This window comes from Stomoxys calcitrans, chromosome 2, assembly GCF_963082655.1.
Source record: "Stomoxys calcitrans chromosome 2, idStoCalc2.1, whole genome shotgun sequence".
Lineage (NCBI taxonomy): Eukaryota > Metazoa > Arthropoda > Insecta > Diptera > Muscidae > Stomoxys > Stomoxys calcitrans.
In genome coordinates this window covers 72,448,836-72,468,340 of record NC_081553.1, presented here as the reverse complement: position 1 = coordinate 72,468,340, position 19,505 = coordinate 72,448,836, and the positions used below count along the sequence as shown (strand labels likewise).

General features: G+C 36.2%; 1 protein-coding gene across 9 annotated transcripts in view; it reads left to right on the top strand.

Annotated features, from left to right (window-relative positions):
• LOC106089055 (uncharacterized) overlaps nucleotides 1-19,505 on the top strand; it is a 600,966-nt gene that overhangs the window by 44,654 nt on the left and 536,807 nt on the right. For 2 of the 9 annotated variants that reach the window (XM_059364131.1, XM_059364127.1), the window contains exons 1-2: nucleotides 15,205-15,838; nucleotides 15,964-16,463. The exons of 1 other annotated variant lie outside the window; for it this stretch is intronic. The gene's annotated coding sequence lies outside the window, so the exon portion shown is untranslated. Of the gene's footprint in view, nucleotides 1-15,189; nucleotides 15,839-15,963; nucleotides 16,464-19,505 lie in introns of those variants that run through there. 6 more of the 9 variants (XM_059364128.1, XR_009397437.1, XM_059364132.1 and 3 more) reach the window with 6 other exon arrangements.

Genomic DNA, 19,505 nt, shown 5'->3' with positions numbered 1-19,505 from the left:
AGGAAAATGTCAGAAAGGGCTCGTGCACTGCCGGCCAATCTGTCGCTGATCTTCTGTACCTTTTGTTAATAAACTGGCCACAGTAGAGTAGATGTCCATACCACCTTAAGCATTCCGTGCTCGCCCGCATCTCCGCCTGCAGGACCGTATTATGGTCAGGTAGTCGAAAGCATATCTCAGTCCCTGGTAGTCGAAAGCAGATCAGGCCCACTCTGTCCTCTAGCATTGATCCATCTGTGTAGCATGCAATACCAGTCTCGTCAATCCAAATCTGTGCCTTGACCTCAAGTGTCATCACATATATCCGGTCGGAAATCTCTTCGATTTCATTCAGGTTTCGTCGCCTCGATTATCGCAATGATATAAACTGCTCCTATACTCTATACATTATTCTCCCATTGCCTTAAGTCTGTGGCTGCCTAACACTTAATCTGTATGTCTATGGGTCGGATATCTAGAAGAGTCTCCAGTGCCCTAGTGGGCGTGGTCCTCATCCATCCGCCCATGCCAAGACAACATGTTTTCGGAACCAGTTGTATTATGCTTACGTTGCACTTTTTCTCCATTGTAGTCCACCAAACTACTGAGGCTTAAGTAAGTATTGGTCTAATCATGCTCCTGTAGAACAAGTGAACTATCCTCGGATTCAGGCCCCATTTCGAGCCTACAGCCCTACTACTTGGTACACAACATCTTTAAGCCTTCACAGAACGCTCCTGAATGCGTTACTTTCAATTAAGTTTCCTATCCAAGATAACTTCTAGGTATTTGACCTTGTCAGTTATCGAAATCGTTCCATTGAGAAAATGTGGTACGTCAAAGTGCCCACTTTCGTCTTCCCTGTGAAGATGCAGATTTCAGTTTCTCTGGGTTAACATTGAGAACCCTAGATCTGGCCCAGTCGTGTGCCATATGCAAGACCCTTTCGGCCCTTCTGCATAGCTGATTCGGATCCTTACCTCTTAGAAGTATTTGAACATCGCAAAGCCACACCTCTTTAAGGAGAAGTTTTTACTACCTTGAAAATATTGCCAGCATTGAGAGGGGATAACGTCATAGGTGGACATGCTAACCTCTGCGCTATGGTGGCTTTCAAATATGGCTGCCATATAGACAGATCTGCCGATCGTTAGTTGGAATAGGCCCCCCAATGTCCAAACTTAAAATTAGAGCCAATATTTGGCTTATAGACCGATTTAGGTTCTTAAGCCCATACAGCCCCATTTATTAGCCAATTTCGCAGGAATTTAGAGCAATGTCCAAACTTAAAATCAGAGACCATTTTTGGCTTATAGACCCATCTGTTGATTTAAGGTCTTAAGCTCATTAAAAGCCTCACTGAAACTATGACTTGTATAAGGGTTCTCGGAACCTAAACCAGATATGACCCAGTTTGGCCCATATTTAGACATGAATATGAAACACTTCGGCCGGGCCGAATTTTGGCTACCCACCACTAAGGATTCCGCTAAAAATTTGCCTTTATTAACTCACTTTGTATTTGAATTATTTTACAACAATCAAATAAGGAATTGGTATGAACCATACTGGGCACGGACGATATTTGCCACGAACCATACAGAAGAAGACTTTGTGTCAAATTTCAGACAAATTATATGAAAATTGAGGCATCAAGAAGTCAAATCCGGCAATCGATTTATATGGGGGGTATACCAGTTTATTGACCTATTCGGATCATATTCGCCAATGATGTTGAAAGTTTTAGCCAAATCGGATGAAAACTGAGGTTTTTAGCGGCTCAATAAGTCAAATCCGGGAATCAGCTTGTATGGGGCTAATATCACTTTATAAACCGATTCGGACCACACTCGACACTGATACTAGAAGTTAGAACCCTTGTTCTTGTGGCAAATTTCAGACAAATTGGAAGAATATTGAAGTCTTTAAAGGAAAAATTAAAACTGGGGATCGATTTATATGGGAGACATAGCCAAATCAATAACCAAAATCGATAAAAAATATCAGTGCATGATTTCAAGCGGAAATTTTTTTCATGCGAACGCTATCGTGATTTCGACAAATAGACGGACATGGCTAGATCGACTCAGAATGTCAAGGCGATCAAAAAATTATATACTTTACAGGGTCTCAGAACAATATTTCGAGATGTTACAAACGGAATGTCTAGATTAGTATACCCCCTATCCTACGGTGGTGTTTATTATACCCGCCACCGAAGTATGGGGATATATTCATTTTGTCATTCTGTTTGCAATACATCGAAAAATCCATTTTTGACCCTAAGACGATTTAGCCATGTCCGTCCGTCTGTCTGTTGAAATCACGCTACAGTCTTTAAAATTGTTGCACTGATTCTTTTTTTTTGTCCGTAGGCAGGTTAAGTTCGAAGATAGCTTACATCGTACTATTGTATATCTTGATATAGCCCCCAAATAGACCGATCTGCCGATTTATGGTCTTAGGCCCCTAAAAGCCACATTTATTATCCGATTTTGCTGAAATTTAGGACAGTGAGTTGAGTTAAACCTCTCGACGTCCTTCTTCAATTTGGCTCAAATCGCTCCAGATTTGGATATAGCTGCGATATATACCGATCTTCCGATTTAAAGTTTCGATTTCGCTGAAATTTGGGACAGTTAGTTAGCCCTTCGACTTCCTTCTACAATTTGGCCCAGATCGGTTCAGATTTTAATATTGACCGATCTCTCGAATTTAGGTCTTGGGCCCATAAAAGGCGCATTTATTGTCCGATTTCGCCAACATTTGGGGCAGTGATTTGTGTTAGGCCCTTTCACATATTTTTTCAATTTGGTTCATATTGGTTCATATTTGGATATAGCTGCCGATCTCTCGATTTAAAGTCATGGCCCCATAAAAAGCGCATTTATGATCCCATTTCGCTGAAATTTGACACAGTGAATTATGTTAGGATTTTCGACATCTGTGTCTAATATGCTTCAGATAGGTCGGAACTTGGATATAGCTGCCAAAAAGACCAATAGTTTGTTCTACAGTTTGTTGAACAGTGACCTGTACTTATTAGAACACTCAATGTCTTTGTCAAATTAGGTCCTATTTCAATATAGCTATAGTAGGTGCATAAATATTGCATTTTTCCCCCGATTATGACGAAAGGTGGTTTATATATATACCCGAGGTGGTGGGTATCCAAAGGTCGACCAGGCCGAACTGAATGCCTCTTTACTTGTTATAAAATGAGATAATGAACATATCCATGGCATCCAGGGTATCCAAAGACAGGCACGACCGAGTTTTTACTCGTTTAGATTATTTTCAAAATTTGTTTATGCTTTCGAACTTTCTCCTTATTCCATTTCTCATCTCTCCCATTAACTATACTATCATTTAGTTGTCCATTTTTGAAGTCAAAAAGTTAGCTTAACTTTGCCATAGGACTTATAAGTGTCTATTATATAAATTGCACTTTACTTAATTTTCATCATCATTTGTAATGCAACCATTTGTTTGTGCTAAATTCATACTTGTTTTATATTCTTTTGTTGCAACTTCATATAAATACATTTTCTATTAGTAAACAATGTTTGTTTGCTGCTACTCTTCGTAAGGTTCCCATTTCCCATTCACATCATGGGATTATGGCTAGAGTTTTATATAACCACATCATCATCATCATCATCGCAGTCTACTACACTACACACCCACAGTGTACAGCAAAATCCATCTTTCCACACACACCCCACATAGCTATCCATGCATCCATCTATCCCACCAATCATCCTCCCTAAATGTGATGCATAAATGTGAGCGAATTTCAAAACGCCTCTATGACAGCCACAATGATGATTGTGTTCCTAAACTCCATTGTTCGCAGATTAAACTAAATCAAATCAATTGTTTAAACAATGATTTCTTCGTTTCATCTTTTTTTTTTGTGTGTGTTCGTTTTCTTGCTCGCCCTATTCAGTGGCAAATACGTAGGAGATGCCTTTGTTGGTTTTTTTGTTCGTTCGTTCGTTCGTTTGTTGGTTTTCGACAATTTGTTTGCTTAAGCGAATTTATTCAATTGGATTTAATGTCACATTCCCTCCTACTAGTGTTCCCCAGCATAGATGCATACTACAAAATCTAAAGATTTGTGACAAGAATAATTGGCAGTGTATGAGAGGGTGTGAGGATCACCATAAAGTGCTCCTATCATAAGCTTCTACAATTGAGACTCAACAGTAGGTAATAATAATTTTAGTCCACTATGGATGATAATACGTTGCAAGATTAAGGGGAATATTCCGTGGGTGTGCGTTATGAAGATGATCTTGTGATAGAAATAATCTTATAAAATCGAAATAACAACGCAAATGATTTTTTTCGTTTGTATATGAATCTGATGATTTGCTATTGAAGGAATGTCAAATTCCATAAAAACACAGTGGTTTTGAAAGACTTTGATGTATACAATTAATGTATTGATTATCTGCAAGACATAAAGTCCATCGAATATTTTAAGCCACTATACAGTCCACATAAATCCTGGGTTTCAAGTTGGGTTAATCGCTTGCCAGGATTTTGCTTTGGGCTATCGTAATAAGATTGATCTATGCTGCAATGATTGTACCCACATGTTTTAGCGACACACAGTGGGATAGAATAAAAAAAAAATACTACAAAATAGGCAGTATGAGAACGGGTAGAGATATCTCCTTGAAATAAGTTAGAGTCGAGGTGTTAACGCGATTACTTCAAGCAAAATCATAACGAGCAAAATTCGAATTTGTGATTCGATTTTCATTTTCATACATGACTAGCCGAACCGGGCCCGTTCCGCTGCGCCTTCCTTTACTCTCTAATATCTTTTTAGGGCGGGAACACGTCGTCCTGAATGTGAATATCGAATTCGTGCCACTGTAGCCTATGTCCGCCTATAACGCTGAACGCCTGCGTTTGCATCATGGCGAGATCATCGCATAAAATTTAAAGCGGTCAGGTTTGTCCATTCTCGGTTGATGGGTAAATTGAAACTCTACATTCAAATGGGTTTCTTTGGAGTCCTATGTTGTCGTATTGGTAAATATTGTCGGTTTAGCTCGTATTTTGGGGGTGAAGTGGGCAACCAGACACTTGGCCCTAAAAGTAAATATACACTTCGTGCTCTACCTTCAAATTTTAATGTGAGCCCCATAATGTCATGATCGGTAAATAAATTCTGTTCTAGGGTGGTATGGACCCCAGGGTTTTTGTCCAGAAAATGAGTGTCAATTTCCCGAAAATGTATCAATTTCCACATCAAATAGCGTTTATATAATAGGGAGGTGTTTTTGGGCTTTTCCATTGGGGATATCATATCCATTTTTTTCTCTCAAGCACCTTTCGTTTGAGCTCTAATTGTTGTGATTGGAATATATAGCCATTTGGCGGGTTTTGGACGGCCCCGACCCACACCCGACCCACACCCGATCCACACCCGATCCACACCCGATCCACACCCGATCCACACCCAACCCACACCCGACCCACACCCGACCCACACCCGACCCACACCCGACCCCAACAATAGAAACCATGTTTTGTTTTTACTGTGAGAGTGCAAAAAAACTTTCGAACCATTCGGATTACCAATCTCCAAGATTTGGTGTTTTTAAAAATAAGGGTAATGAGAAGTGCTTTTTAGGGAAGGGATAGTACCTCAAACTTTTCGAAACAAATAACTACATCCAAATTCGAGCTTCACTCCTAAATCCCTTTAATTTGAGACCCATATTGCCACGCACAGTGGGCCAAATGGCAAAAAAATTGGAAATAAGTCTACAACTTTTTATCTGTTGATTTTAGCCATACAAAATGTTCTAGACATTTGTAGAGGAGGACATAGGCTTTCAGAAAAGTGCTGTTGTTGGTCCATATCTTTAATACAGGGTGAGCTACAGGGTGTCAAAGTTGACCACTTTTGACTTCTCCAAGCTTCTGGGGGCCATAACTTTTGATCTACTCAACCGATTTACATGATTTAGGACTCTAGAGAAAGAGCTTGACAAGATCTAAAAAACTTATGCATAAAGTACCATGCCATCGTGTACTGTTAAGGAGTTATGAATTGTTTAATTTTAAAATATGAAAATTTGGCCTTGGTTTTTTTCAGTGTTTTTTAAATAACTCCGTCAATTTTAAAGCTATAAACTTCATACTTCACACAAATTATGCCAGCATATGTGTGCATAAAATACAAAAGGAATCACGTGAATATCTTTGGCGGTTTAAAAATGGCATCGTTTTCAATATGAAAAATATTTTTTTTGTCAAAAAATTGCAAAATTTTTCAAAAAAGATACTCCCATTTCCTTTAAGTTTTCGCAAACTTTGGCCATCAAAGCATTATCATTTCTTTCCATTTTCACAAAGTCGAGGTATTAAGAAAAGTTTTAAGTGCTAATTTGGCTAATTTCGATATCAAACAACACCGTTATCTTAAGACCAAAATGGCCAATTTTTTTACTAAACTTCAAAAGTTTCTCACTGGAAAAAAAGTTCCACGGGGATTTTTTCGCTTTTTTTGAATTTAAATGAAAGCTTAAAATGTTCCCAACATTTTAAGGTATGTCTCGCCATATCCTAGCCATAAATGAGATCGTAGCGATCAAAATACTGAAAAAAGTCAATTTTCAAGTAGTGCTATATTCATTGCTAAAAAACAAGTATTACGTCACATTTTATTGCAAAGATGTTAAATAAACTTTTATTTGGTAACACTTCTTCTACAAAACACAAAAAGAATCATGGAAATATCTCTATTCTATTCCATTTTATGGAACCGGCAATAAAAAAGTCAATTTTTCAAAAAAGTCGAATTTCCCAAATTTTGTTTTTGTTGTCCTAATTGCACATGACACACTATAGCCATATTTACGCAACATACCTTATCGTAAAGGAAATTTTCATACCTTTCCAACGATGTATAAAACATTTCTCAACTCGGATTCTATCTACTCTAAAATTCATTTACACTTCATTAAACTCTATATAAAAATGTCTATTTGTGAAATGGAACCTTATATGGGGCCTACACTAAAACATTGATAGATTTGCCCAGGGTTTACAATACAAATGTGTTAGAATAAAAAAAGGTCTCCTGCCAAAGTTTAAAAAAATTGGAATAAAAATATGTGTTTTAGAGCGAAAACACTTCGCATCGGCGTGCGTTTATATGTATATTAGCTACTCCCAAAATAAAAAAGCATTTTAGTTTTGTATTATTTGATTTTATTCTCTACCAAATAATCTAAGGTATCAAAATTTAAAAGCTCTTTAATTTGAATGGCATCGGGATCGTCCTTATCTATATCGTCACATATTTTTGGTAGCCATTTAGTTCTGATGCTGTATAGTACCGGATCAGACGATAACAATAAATATTGAAGTAAATCATAATTTTGGTTAAATTTGGTGCTCTTTCGGGTATTGAAAAGCCGGAACTGTTTAACATCTCTATTACGGGATTCCTGAGCTTCTTCTGTAAGTTCTCCTAACGGAAGTATGTTGTATTCCACAATTTCCTTGCCATGATGTAAGACTTTATGTACTGTCGGTGTTAAAGCTTTCCACGAATATAAATCAGATAAAATGTTTTTTGTGTCATTACTATAAGCTTCAAATTTGGTTGAATTTATCATCTTTTTGCTATTGATTACAGCCAAAATCACTTTGAATCGTCTTAGCAAGTGTTCATCAAGACCGGTTATTTTAGATGTCGATACGGGGTCCTCAAAAAACCGCCTTGCCGAGTTGCCATCATTTGTGCTTCCGTATCCGTAAAGAGGTTTATCTATTATAAGTCCCTTTTGTTTAAACTCCAACTGGATTCGATTCTTCTCTTCCTGCCTCATTTTGTGAAGATCTTGGTTGTTTCTAGCAGAGACATCGCGGTTTCCAGGGCTAGTCCGATATTTAAGGTCATACGATAAATGCAAACAATACTCCATGAATCGAATTCTACAGTGCAGGGGCGAAATACCGAAATTGAGCGCATTTTCGTTTACTAAATTTTCATCAGACTTGTCCTCGAATTGCCCATTCTTCTTGCCACAAATATTGCATCTCCAATTGGACATAACGCCAGTTAATGCGTTTGCCACCTTTCCATCGATCATAGTGAGTTGTAGTTGAAACGAAACTTTTATATTTCTTCCCAATTGGTTTATAACAATCATGGGTAATGCAGCAATTTCTTCCTTTATTTCGTTCACCAAAGATCGTGTTGTGTTCCGGTCTTCCTTTGTATACTCAAACCGAATTGGGCGACATAAATATTTTGACCCAGGTGTTCTATTTATCCATATATCTTGAAATGCATTTTCTTTCGATGATGAAGATTGGTCCTTGTACAATCTCATTCTCAATGGTACTAATGATGCCATGAAAATTGATGCGAAGTTGGTATCTATTTCTGTTTGTTGCTTATATTCGGAAAATCCAGATGATCCATCACAACCCCATTTGCTGATCAAAACCACTTCGGAATTATTACATGTGTTCAACTGTTCTTCAGTAAAATTAGAAATAATTCTAACAGCTGTATTTTCAACAAGATCAGCAAGTTTCACTCTTGCTTTTAATTCGTCCACGTATATATTTGATGGCACCATTTTCGTCCTGGTGTTGTACAATTTATGTTTTGAGGGTAAACAACCCCATCCTTTTTCACGAAGAGCCTTCCTCATTGTTGAGTATTTGTTTCTTGAGAGGCCTAGGTTCAAAATCAGGGCCAGTGCATCTTCCTCCGTGAATTCTGTAGTCGATTTTGGAGTTGGAATACTTTCTACCATTCTCTTTACCCTTTTCGGAGATGCTAATGGTAAAACATCGACAATTCGTCCAACATTTTTTGGTTGTGTTTTTAACAATGCTGTTTTGAACGTATCTTTTATTAAATTTGGCGGATGTGCCGCCAATAGTTCCTCTTGTTTTTTCTTTTTGGTTTTCTCCGTAACTTCGTCGTATGCTTTGCTAGGCCGGCCGGGAATCAGCGGTTTAATTTCAATAAGTAGATCCGATTTCAGCCACTTCTCATACATTTTGAAAAACTTGATTTTTGCGAATGAACATTCTGGCAACCTTCTCTCAAATGATTTGTAGAATTTTTCAAGTTTGTCTAAAGCGTCTTTATTTAGCCTTATTCCATATATGTGGTCCAAAGTGTAAACAAGTTCCTTAAATGACTCCGTGTATGATTTGGAATCATTTTTGATGTCCCATACAATTTTCGAAAGAGTGGAATACTTCAGTATGACTTCCATAACTTATAAATGTCCTTTACGCCTCTACAAAATATAATGAAGAAAATTTGGATTTTGTTCAAATATTTATGCAATATATTCACAATTAATGACCCATTTCAGGTATCAGACGCAATCGTAAAAAGGGGTCCAAAGTGCCTCTTTTTACTTACTCTTCTATAATTATTTACCTGGACTCGAATTTGGTTAAAAAAAATTACAATGAATTTTTTATGGGTAGGTTTTTTCACATTCATTGATACGGTGGATTTCCTGGGAATTCGACATAGCGAAACAGGTAACATTTGTCTGCATCAAATCTTAACACAAATATATATATATATGCAGGTATATTTCTAGGTTACTTTTTATTCAAAAATCATCAGCTTACATTAAAAATAGATGTAGGTACTATACAAACGCACGCCGATGCGAAGTGTTTTCGCTCTAAAACACATATTTTTATTCCAATTTTTTTAAACTTTGGCAGGAGACCTTTTTTTATTCTAACACATTTGTATTGTAAACCCTGGGCAAATCTATCAATGTTTTAGTGTAGGCCCCATATAAGGTTCCATTTCACAAATAGACATTTTTATATAGAGTTTAATGAAGTGTAAATGAATTTTAGAGTAGATAGAATCCGAGTTGAGAAATGTTTTATACATCGTTGGAAAGGTATGAAAATTTCCTTTACGATAAGGTATGTTGCGTAAATATGGCTATAGTGTGTCATGTGCAATTAGGACAACAAAAACAAAATTTGGGAAATTCGACTTTTTTGAAAAATTGACTTTTTTATTGCCGGTTCCATAAAATGGAATAGAATAGAGATATTTCCATGATTCTTTTTGTGTTTTGTAGAAGAAGTGTTACCAAATAAAAGTTTATTTAACATCTTTGCAATAAAATGTGACGTAATACTTGTTTTTTAGCAATGAATATAGCACTACTTGAAAATTGACTTTTTTCAGTATTTTGATCGCTACGATCTCATTTATGGCTAGGATATGGCGAGACATACCTTAAAATGTTGGGAACATTTTAAGCTTTCATTTAAGTTCAAAAAAAGCGAAAAAATCCCCGTGGAACTTTTTTTCCAGTGAGAAACTTTTGAAGTTTAGTAAAAAAATTGGCCATTTTGGTCTTAAGATAACGGTGTTGTTTGATATCGAAATTAGCCAAATTAGCACTTAAAACTTTTCTTAATACCTCGACTTTGTGAAAATGGAAAGAAATGATAATGCTTTGATGGCCAAAGTTTGCGAAAACTTAAAGGAAATGGGAGTATCTTTTTTGAAAAATTTTGCAATTTTTTGACAAAAAAAATATTTTTCATATTGAAAACGATGCCATTTTTAAACCGCCAAAGATATTCACGTGATTCCTTTTGTATTTTATGCACACATATGCTGGCATAATTTGTGTGAAGTATGAAGTTTATAGCTTTAAAATTGACGGAGTTATTTAAAAAACACTGAAAAAAACCAAGGCCAAATTTTCATATTTTAAAATTAAACAATTCATAACTCCTTAACAGTACACGATGGCATGGTACTTTATGCATAAGTTTTTTAGATCTTGTCAAGCTCTTTCTCTAGAGTCCTAAATCATGTAAATCGGTTGAGTAGATCAAAAGTTATGGCCCCCAGAAGCTTGGAGAAGTCAAAAGTGGTCAACTTTGACACCCTGTAGCTCACCCTGTATTAAAGATATGGACCAACAACAGCACTTTTCTGAAAGCCTATGTCCTCCTCTACAAATGTCTAGAACATTTTGTATGGCTAAAATCAACAGATAAAAAGTTGTAGACTTATTTCCAATTTTTTTGCCATTTGGCCCACTGTGCCACGGTCGGTAAACGTGAATCGTTTGGAGGGTGTTTTGGTGCTGGGGCGACCACCGGCACTTTGCCCTGAAAATAGATATCAAATTCGTTCTTTACTCCAAAATACCGTTGATTTGAGTTCCATATTGCCATAATCGAAAATGAAGTTCAGTCCAGGGGTTGCTTTAGGGCGTACCCTTAACATGTGGCTCAAAAATTGGATATAAAATTCGTTTTCTACTCTCAAATACCTTTCATTTGAGTCCCATATTGTCATAATGGGTCAATCAACCTATTTGATTAATTTTTGGAAAGAAAAAAACCACCTAAAGTTGAACGCAAATTTTAATGTCAGATTCGTAATCTACTCCCAAATTCCTTTCATTTAGTCCCATATACATGGTCGGCTAATATGCCCATTTGGGTGGTATTTGGGGGTGGGCCGACTTCTCATTACTTGCACCTAATTTTGTATGCCACTCCTAAATCCCTTTAATTTGAGCCCATATTGCCATGGCCGGTAAACGTGAACCGTTTGGAGGGTGTTTTGGTGCTGGGCGACCGCCGGCACCCTGAAAATAGATATGAAATTCGTTCTTTAGTCTAAAATACCGTTGATTTGAGCTCCATATTGCCATAATCGAAAATGAAGTTCAGTTCAGGGGGTACTTTAGGGCGTACCTTTAACATGTGGCTCCAAAATTGGATATCAAATTCGTTTTCTACTCTCAAATACCTTTCATTTGATTCCCATATTGTCATAATGGGTCAATCAACCTATTTGATTAATTTTTGGAAAGAAAAGAGCCACCTAAAGTTGAACGCAAGTTTTAATGTCATATTCGTAATCTGCTCCCAAATTCCTTTCATTTGAGTCCCATATACACGGTCGGCTAATATGCCTATTTGGGTGGTATTTGGGGGTGGGGCGACTTCTCATTACTTGCACCTAATTTTGTATGCCATATTTGTAATCTATTATCGAATACTTTGCATATGAGACCCACATTGTTCCTATCGGTCCTCTTTTGGTTTTGGGTGGCGTTTGTAATGCAAGGGGGAGGTACGGACCCCAACCGATATCTAAAAGTTATATAGCCTATGTTTCATTCCACACAAAAATCGGTTTCACCGTTTTTGATTCTACGAAACAAACAAACCAAGCGAGTCCCATATAGTCAGCCAGATGGGTACCTTCGATGACCTCCTATACTTCAATCTGATTTGTTATGCCAGATTCGTAATCTACCCCCGAATACCTTTAATTTGAGCCCCATATTGACATGAACATCCAATATGTCTGTTTCGGCGTCGGGGCGGTCCAATGGGTATTTATACCCAAATTTTAATATCATATTCGTATTCTACTCTCCGATGCCTTTCATTTGATACCCATATTGTCCACTTTTGGTTTTGGGTGGTGTTTTTGGGGTAACGGGGGAGGGTCCGCCTATTTGCGAAATCAATTATAAAGCCTATTTCTTCTTGCTGACCAAATTCGCAATAAACTTCCGAATACCTTTTATTTGAGTCCCATGTTGACATGATCGTCCAATAAACCTATTTAAGAGATTTTGGGGTGAGGGCTGGGGGGCCGCCTTGGACCCATTTTTTAATATGAAATTTGCACTCTACTCTTGAATACCTTTCATTTGAGTCCCATATTGTCCCGATCGGACTACTTTTATTTTTAGGAAGTACTTTTGGAGTAAGGAGGAGTGAAATTTCAAAGTAATCCGTTCAGCCGTTTTTGAGTCTATAAAAAAAACCGACAAACAAACTCTTATATATAAGAGATTGTCTGAAATGGATTGGAGACTTTTTTATGAAAATTGTCTTCAATTTAGCAATTTTTAATGCGGTTATGTTGTTTTAATAAATTAAAACTGATTTCTTTGTAAAACGAAAAGTCTCCAAAATTGGAGATTTTATTAAGGACACATTGACTCGAATATATTATTTTCTTAAACGGAGAGTTTTAGAAATCGATTTTCTTAAATCATCCCCATATTTGGTAAAAGCTTTTCTTAGGGTCTTTTCATCAACATTTTCTTCAAAAGTGGAGATTTATTTTGTCATTTCCAAATTTTTAATATATTTTATGAAATTTAAGTAAAATATCATCCATGTTTCCAAAGCTACAATTATTGATTTTTGATTAAAACTGATTTATTTGTAAAACGAAAAGTCTCCAAAATTGGAGATTTTGTTTAAGACACTTTGACTCGAATATATTATATTATCCTCTTAAAAGGAGAATTTAAGAAAACGATTTTCTTAAATCATCCTCATTTTCGGTGAAAACTTTTCTTTAGGGTCTTTTCATCAACATTTTCCTTAAAAGTGGAGACTTATATCTTCCTTTTCAAATTTTTAATATTTGTTATTGAATTTAAGTAAAATGTCAAAAATGTTTCCAATGCTTAAATTTTTTATAGACAATAGTCTCCAAATTTAGAGATTTTCTCCTTTTATAGAAAAATACTCGAAAATTCACTTTATTTTTAATATATTAGCCTAATTCGTAGAGTTGATTTTCATACTTGGTAGAGTTAATTTTCATTTGTTTATGTGTCGATATATTGTGTCCAATGGATTGGAGACTAAATATTTTATGAAAAATTGTCTTGAATTTAGTAATATATAACACGGGTATGCTATCTTAAACAAATTAAGTGGAGAGTTATTTTTTCATTTCAAAATGATTAATATTTATTATTTAATTTAAGTACAAAAAAAATAAATTTTTTATTGACAATAGTCTCCAAATTTGGAGACTTTTTTATGGAGAAACACATAAACGTTAAAATCACTTTTCTTTAACATATTATCTTACTTGGTACAGTAACCAAATTGCTTCTGCTTCTCTACTCTTCATCGTTAGAAAATCTCCAAATTTGGAGACATGTCTTTTTATGGGATGACATCTTAAACCAGGTGTTGGTTGGCACTAGTTCTGTTTCTTTACTCTTCGTTAATATAAGTTCATTTGTAGAGTAAAAATCTCAAAAAGTGAGTTTTGGTTTACATGTCTCTATATTGTCTCCAAAGGATTGGAGACTTACTTTTTGTGAAAAATTGTCTTCAGTAATTTATAAAATAATTTATATATTATCTTCAACAAATTAAGTGGAGAGTTATTTTTTCATTTCAAAATTTTAAATATTTGTAAAATAATATTTATAAAATTTTAAATATTATAATAGTAAATAAAATTACCGTGGCGCAAAGGTTAGCATGTCCGCCTATGACACTGAATGCCTGAGTTCGAATCCTGGCGAGACCTCTTATCATTGAGCTTAAACTTGAATCGGACTGCTTTGATTGATATGTGAGAAGTTTGCCCCTGTTCCTTAGTGGAATGTTCATGGGCAAAATTTAAAATAAAAAAAGGTTGACATTTGTTATAGACAATAGTCTCCAAATTTGGAGAGTTTCTCTTCTTATAAAAAATCGCTCGATAAAATCACTTTTCTTTAATATATAAAACTACTTGGCGCAGTAATTACATGTTACAACTGGTTGTTCTGCTTCTTTGCTCTTCATCGTGAAAAAGTCTCCAAATTTGGAGACTTTTCTTTTTATGAAAAAAATATTTATTAAAATCAATGTCCCTTCATTATATTAACCAACATTGTTATGTAGCTACCTCTAAAAACCTGGTGTTTGGTTGGCACTAGTTTCGTTTCTTTACTCTTCGTCAAGAATTAAGGTTTTTAACATTCAAGCTTCATTATTGTTCAGCAACATTATTGTTATTCTATAGCAATTTGCTTCTTTTTTTTGGTAATTTTTGTTCTTGTTGTGCTTGAGCTGCTATGTGATAAGGTGATAAACCAGATTGGAATCATAACAACATACCCATCGCAGGCGGCAGCAATAGTGAATATCCCCATATTTGTTCACCATGTGGCTTGTTATGAGCGATGAATGACAAAAAAGGCATTTAAATTTTTAACGACATTTTATGCGTCTGTTTGTGGCAGAGTTATTGACTTAAGAAGAACCAAAGGAGATGCTCCAATCCAAGCAAGAGGGAGACACCACAAACAGCCGAGTATCATTTATGCTTGGTGGGTGGAGGGGTAAGTCCGTTCGTTCTACGTTTCCCCCTACTTACGAGACTACGTGTGTGTGTGTGACTGTGATTGAGATCTTCAACGAATAAAGGCGATTTTCTTTGGAGTGTATGAGGCTGATGATGCTTGGCTGGGTACTGTGTGCCTTTTCTGGATTCTTGTGTGAATCTCAAGATGAAGATGAAGTATGATGACATGTTGGAGAGGTGGGTTGCTCGCTCGCTTGCTCTGTCCGTCTTATGGCTGGTTGGTTGCTGGTTGGTTTGAGGAAAGATCTTTATGGGCTCCCTTGCTGAGGGGTTGACTGTGTGTCCGTCCGTCCGTCTGTCATCCATCTATGCATGGCACTTTGTCACAATTTTCCATTGGATAAGGTGATGGCGAAGCTATCATCATAACCATCCGTTAGCGACGATGTTGTCGACGATGATAATTTGAGAATAAATTTCAATTTAGTTGCAAATTTACATCCAAAGTGTTAACATCAACGTGTCATAAAAATTCTATAACATAAACGAAACAAACAAAAAAAAAAAAACAGAAACAGAAACAACAAAACAGTAACGAAAGCGAAAATTCAAAACAACAACAAATGAATAAACCCCTGAAATAAATAATAAAATAAAACGAAAACAATAAAATCTCTACAAAACATCTTTCAAAATCAAATCAGTTGGAGAGAGGATTTAAAAAAAAAATAAATTGTGATTTTTTTAAAGAATATTTTTTTTAAGAATATCTATTACAAAAAAAAGTGTATAATTCTTATAACAAAGTGTATTTGTTCATAAAAATGTATAATAATCAAATTTCTGTTTCTCTTCCTTAGTGTTTTTAAGTTCACTGACTTGTTGATACAAAATAAATTAATAGAAGATTCCATTTGGTGAATTTAACAGCAAACTCATATACATTACACCAAACATACCCTTCAACATTTAGAAATTAACAAAGAAAAATAATTCAAAATTAAGAAAAACCAAAACTGAACCTTGCTGCAATAGATCGAAATGCTTAACCACCATTGAAGGTATAAAATTTAAAGTGTTTTTTACAAAAAATAGTTATTTTTAACACAACAAATTAGCCAATGCCAAGTAGTTTATCAATTTAATGAATTAAATAGCAAACCACAAAACCAACAATTGTGAAAATCAATAACAACAATACAACAAATAGAAAAAGAAATTCTAAAATTAAAAAAAAAAAAAATATATAAGCTGAAATCTCAAAGTGTTCAAACTGATCGAAATTCTAGAAATACAACAACATTTGATTCTCAAAAACAACTGCGAGCCAAGGAAGTTTCAATGGAATTACACATTTAAGGTAAGTTTCCAAAATAGTATGAATAAAAACCAGCAAGGAAAGGCTATACATACCCTATAGGTACAAAGTGGGAGCTTTGTCTAATTCTGAACCAATTTTGATGGACCTCGCTGGATGTTTTCAGTTGGGTTATTAAACAATCCGTTTTAAATTTCGAGCAAATATGTTCAAACTGTAATAAATACGCTTCACAAATGACAACATTATTGCAAATTACCCAAAATTTGACGAACATATATGGTTTCCCAAAAAGTAATTGCAGATTTTTCATATAGTCGGCGTTGACAAATTTTTTCACAGCTTGTGACTCTGTAATTGCATTCTTTCTTTTGTCAGTTATCAACTGTTACTTTTAGCTTGCTTTAGAAAAAAAGTGTAAAAAAGTATATTTGATTAAAGTTCATTCTAAGTTTTATTAAAAATGCATTTACTTTCTTTTAAAAAATCCGCAATTACTTTTTGGGCAATCCATATATGGGAGCTATGTCTAATTCTAAACAGATTTCGAGCAAACTTCTCAGATAATGTGGTACTAGTCGAGAAAAGCTTTGTGCAAAATTTTGTCAAGATTGGTCAAAAATGCGTTTGCAGTAGATCTAGAATCGAAAATGGGGCGATATACATATATGGCAGCTATATCAAAATCTGGGCCGATTTCTATGAAACTCATCAGTCATGTCCAGAGTCATAAGAAAATCCTTCCTGCCAAATTTCGAGAGAACCGGTTAACAAATGAGGGCTTTAATGCAAAATTTTTAAAAATCGGACATATATATGAGAGCTATACCTAAATCTGAACCGATTTCAATCCAACTTCTCAGATACTGTGGCATTCGTCCAGGAAAGCGTTGTACAAAGTTTTGGGAAGATTGGTCAATAAATACGCTTGCAGTGGCTCTAGCAGTGAAAATCGGACGATATATATATATATGCGAGCTTTATCTAAATCTGGACCGATTTCCATCACCAGTAATGTCGAGTCATGAGCAACTCCTTCCCAACAAATTTCAAGAGAATCGGTTAACAAATGACCATTTTATTGCATTATTACTGCAAATCGGACGAACATATATGTGGCAGCTATATCCCAATCTGAACCGATTTCTATGAAATTCACCTGCAATGTCGAGAGTCATAAGAAAACGCTTGCTGCTGAATTTCGAGATAATCGGTTAATAAATGACTATTTTATTGCAGTATTACTGAAAATCGGACGAACATATATATGGGAGCTATATCCAAATCTGAACCGATGTTTTCCAATTTCAATAGACTTCGTCTCTAGGCCGAAAAACATAGCCATACCAAATTTAAAGACGATCGGATAAAAATTGCGACCTGTAGTTTGTACACAAATTAACATGGACAGACACACGGACAGACAGACAGCTAAATCGAATCAGAAAGTGATTCTGAGTCGATTGGTATACTTATCAAGGGGTATGTCTCTTCCTTTTGGGTGTTATAAATATAGACTCAAAAACGGCTGAACCGATTGCCTTGAAATTTGTACAGATTGTGTAGGTTGGTCTTGAAAAATATGGGGAGGGGGGCGGACCCTCCCCCTTGCCCTAAAATTACAACCCCAAAAAATAAAAGTGGTCCGATCGGGACAATATGGGATTCAAATGAAAGGTATTCAAGAGTAGAGTACGAATTTCGTAATAAAAATTGGGCCCAAGTACCTGGGGGAACGCCCCAGCCCCAAAACCCCTTAAAATAGGTTTATTTGACGATCGTGACAATATGGGACTCCAATGAAAGGCATTCGGCAGTAGATTACGAATATGGTCGGGAAGTAGGAATAGGCTTTATAATTTATTGATAAAGGGAGGAGGCGAACCCTCCACCGTTACCCCAAAAACACCAACCAAAATCAAATGTGGACCGATATGGACAATATGGGCATCAAATGAAAAGTATGCGGCAGTAGATAACGAATCTGGCATACAAATTCAAAATGTCGAAGTATAGGGGGCCACTCCACAACCACAATTAGCCAATCACGGATATATGGGACTCGGTTTGTTTGTTCCGTATGGACTGAACGGCAGAACCGATTTTCTCGAAATTTTCGCATATTGTGTAGGTTGGTCTAGAATAATTTTTCGGTCTCAGAAGGGGGACGGACCCTTCCCCTTATTCCAGAACACTACTCAAAATCAAAAGTGAACCGATCGGGATAATATAGGTATCAAATACAAGGAATTGGAGAGTAGTAGTAGGAGAATACGCATATGGTAACAAAATTTGAGTCTAAGTACCCATCGGGCCGACCCAACCCCTCCCCTTTACGCCAAAAAGCCTCCCATATCCGAAAGTGTGTGTCCGATGGGCACAATAAGGGTATCAAATGAAAGGTATTGTTCAATAAGTTCATTGACCCATTATGATAATATGGGACTCAAATGGAAGGTATTGATGAGTAGAAAACGAACGATATCCAAGCCAAGTGTTTGGTGAGACGCCCCAAAGCACCCCCCAAAGTGAATTTTATTTCCGACTATGGTAATATGGAGCTCAAATCAACGGTATTTAGGAGTAAAGAACGAATTCGACACCTATTTTCAGGGCAAAGTGCCGCCCCATCTCCAAAACACCCTCCAAACGGTTCACGTTTACCGACCATGGAAATATGGGGTTCAAATTAGAGGGATTTGGGAGTGAGGCACAAATTTAATATCTATATTTTAGTCGTGATATCTGTGGTGCCATCCCTCCCTTAAAAAGCACTTTTCATTACCCTAATTAAAAAAAAACCAGATCTCGGAGATTGGTAATACGATTCGTTCGAAATCTTTTGTACTCTCACAGTCACCTACCGGTAGCCGAGTTGGTGGTGTGCTCGGATTGCCATGGTTTCTATTGTTGGGGTCGGGTGCCTCAAGGGCCACCCAAAACCCGGCAAATGGATTTATAGACCAATCAAGAAAACGAAAGGTGCTTGAGAGAAAAAAACAAATTTGATATCCAATTGAAGAGCCATGCGTTTGGGGGTCACCCCACCACAAAAAAAAACTTTATAATCGGACGTACAATATT